Source organism: Octodon degus, unplaced genomic scaffold (assembly GCF_000260255.1).
Source record: "Octodon degus isolate 3935 unplaced genomic scaffold, OctDeg1.0 scaffold00005, whole genome shotgun sequence".
NCBI lineage: Eukaryota > Metazoa > Chordata > Mammalia > Rodentia > Octodontidae > Octodon > Octodon degus.
The window spans coordinates 19,554,142-19,557,437 of record NW_004524581.1 but is presented as its reverse complement, the minus strand read 5'-3'; positions in this window follow the sequence as shown (position 1 = coordinate 19,557,437).

Sequence of the window (3,296 nt, the reverse complement as noted above, 5' to 3'; positions counted from 1 at the left end):
GTCATGGACACAGCCACTTACATCTCTGCCTCTCCACCGCTGCTCACAGTTGGTTGCGGCTGCACTTCGCTCTTTATATTTTTATATTTTATACACTCACCCTCTTTCTCCTCAAGCCAGGGTTCGCTAGGAAATTCCAAAGACCAAACGAAAGGTAGCTGATGGAGTGCAGACGTTAGGAACAGATGAGAAGGAGCATCTCTGGGACTTCATTTTTCTTACGCTTTAAAACCCGTGGTCATGTCAAACAGTACAAAGTCTGATGCGTTAGGACAAATGTTTGAAAGTTTGCTCGCTAGGGTGTTACTTAATTTTATCACAATATCATCACCTTTTCTCGATGTAGGTCAGGGGTGAAGATTCTAGGTCCTTAGGTGGGTGACCACTGGGGCTCTATCTGGTGAATACTTTGGTTCTCCAGTTCTTTCTACCTGCAGACAAGTGATTCTGCAGAGGAGGCCTCCAGGGAAATCAGCTTTGTCTGAAATCCCTAAGTGGAAACTGCTCTCGTATCTCTGCATTCGAGGACAAAAATAATTCCCGCTGATGGTAATTTTCCCCATGTGGATTCTTCTCATTAAGTTCTAGCGACTAACATAGAGGGTACTAACAGGGCATTACTAGCCGTAATTGCTTAGGAAATGAACTTAGTGAAAATAGCTACTTGTGAATGCTGCTTCTTTTCTTTGTTTGTTCTTTGTGGATTTCTTTTGTTCAGTTTTCTCCCTAACAAGTACCTTTTGGAGTCTGTAGTTAAACAGATGCAAATATGAAGGCTGTGGACTGATTTCTGAGGTAGATCCTGGTCTTTCAAAGCGAGTAAGAGGGGTGGGTAGTGAGTAGGAGTTTCACATACACTCTCAGCTTCATGACCACGTGTTCCTCCTCCTGGTCTGAGAGCGGGGCTGTGCACACAGCTTTCTGTTAGGGTCAGGGCCAGGATGGCACCCGCTCTGCCCTTGTTCTGTCACCTGCTGCTGGGAATGTCTGCCTTGTCATCAGCTATGGTTCTGCTTTTCTGGTAATTGCTAGTGAGAAGAAAGGAGAGATGGGCCCCTCTGTGTCACTGAGGACCCCCAGTCCTCTCGTGAGAAGATTGCAGTGCCTTCCTCCAGGCTCAGCCCGCTGTGGATGGCATCTTCAGCTCCTCTGTCTTAGTTTTCTTGAGAGTTTGAGTAGGGAAGAGAAATGGGTAAACATGTGTCCCTGGTTCAGAAAAGCAATGAATCGATGCTATAAAATGCACTCTATATTTTAAGCAGAAAGAATTTACAGCTCTGTGTGAGGCTTGGGACTGCTTATTGAAGTTTGAAGAAAGGGGCAAAATTCCCACTAAAATAGAGAAGTAGAGCAATGGACTGAGTGCACTGGCTCAGTGCCTCTGGCCAGCTTGTAGCGTGGGATGGCGACAACCATGTCACAGAGTCATTATTGCGAATCCTAGATGGGATGATACATATGGAAGTTATGGGGCACTGTAGTGGCTGCTGCTGTCACCATGGTGATGGAAACCTGGGTTTAGTCCGCATCTGGCTATTGTGGATAGTCGGTATTCTTGTGCAAAGGCGGCACCAGGTGAGAATGATCAGGATTATGAGAAGTTTTGTTATACAGCACATGTGAAAGCATGCCTGCCCTCAGTAGAATCAGCCTAAAATCTCAAACCTTTTGTGCCACATAGTGGAAACCTTAGTCACCGCTGTGACGCTGAATAGTTCCTTGAACAGAATGTACCATTTTCAACATATATGTTCTTCAGGTTTCTGGGCTGTGTGATGTATATTCTGAAGATCCTTCTACCCTAGAGATTTACACCAAAAGCAAGTATTGGTATTTAAACTCTTTTCTCAATTGCTTTGATTCTGTGATTTTGATTTATCCTTCACGTGACTCTTGAGTGTGGGATAGACAGACACAGGTCACATAAAATGTCGTTGGATAATTGGTCACTCCACATTGTACATGCACCATTTTTGCTTTGTTCATTAACAGTGGTGCAATTTAGAGGCCGGATTGGTCCCTCATTCACTTACCTTTACACCCATCCCATTGCCTCAGTGCCAATGTTTAGATCTCTCCAGAGATAGACAAAAAGGAACAATGTGCTTTCAGCTCTTTAGAAACTAGGACTTTTGGCAAGAACAAGTCCAATACATTATGTATCACAAATGACTTTCGTTGTACCTGTTTGTAGATGAGCACTGTGGATACAATTTGCAGAGTATTTTGAGTAACCATAATCCCCCAGGATAGGTCCTGGGTATTGACTGGCATAGGTGCTTCTTTTGTCCTCCAGATGGGGAGAGAAAGGTGGAGCTTCTACAAGTTTCTCTAAGGCAGAACTCATTATTGTCTGGGGCAATGGTCTGCGATCTCCGGATGTGTCAATTTTTGACATAAGCGAAGGAAATTTTGTGAATCAGCTTTCCTCCCCAGGACACAACACAGTGAGGCTCACCGGGTGATTTGAGGGATGGAGGAGCACATGTTTTTCTCCTAAACAATACTAGAGCATGGGAGACACAACACAGACATCCAGAGAATGGTTTTGGAATTAGCTAGACCTGATCTCACACTCAGCTTCTGTCATTTATCATCTGCTTGGGCAGATTAGTTCATCTCTCCCTGTTCTTAGTATTTCGTACCTTTCAAATGGACACAGCCTTACCTCAGTAGGATGTGCAGAGAATAATTCCTGTAAAGTCTGTGAGATTCTTAGGAAGGCTGTGGCCCACCGAAAGCATAAAACAAATGGAAGGTATTATTGCCTTCTCTTTTAGGAGAGTCACATAATTATTCCATGGGTTTTATGGCAACGCCCCCTCTTCTAGAGATGAGGTGAGGACATTGCTCAGGATGCTTGCTGCCATGGTTGTGGGAGATGGTTGGGTCATACGAGGAGGGAAGCAGTGTAGCGCACTGAAGTTCTGTAGAAATAGCTACTTGTTGCTCCGTTATGGGAACTCAATAGTTCAGTAATCAGAACCCTAGAAGAGGCTTGGCTATGAGAGCTGAAGCTGGGTGTGACAGGTGGGCAGGGGAAGGAGAAAGGATGTTTGGCCCATTCCAGGTGGACTCAGAGGGTTTATTTAACTTTAATGGTAGGATCAAGTCTGCCAGTGGACACTGCTGAGAGAGGACCACATCATTGCCCATTTACTTGGGAAAACAGAGGTTGGATCAGAGTCTATTTGGGGCTCAGTCCAGTTATACAAATACCCAGTTACTTTAACCTTTGGTATATAGCTTTATTAGAGTGTGTATAACATAGAGGACATTGTACTTTGAAGGCTTAT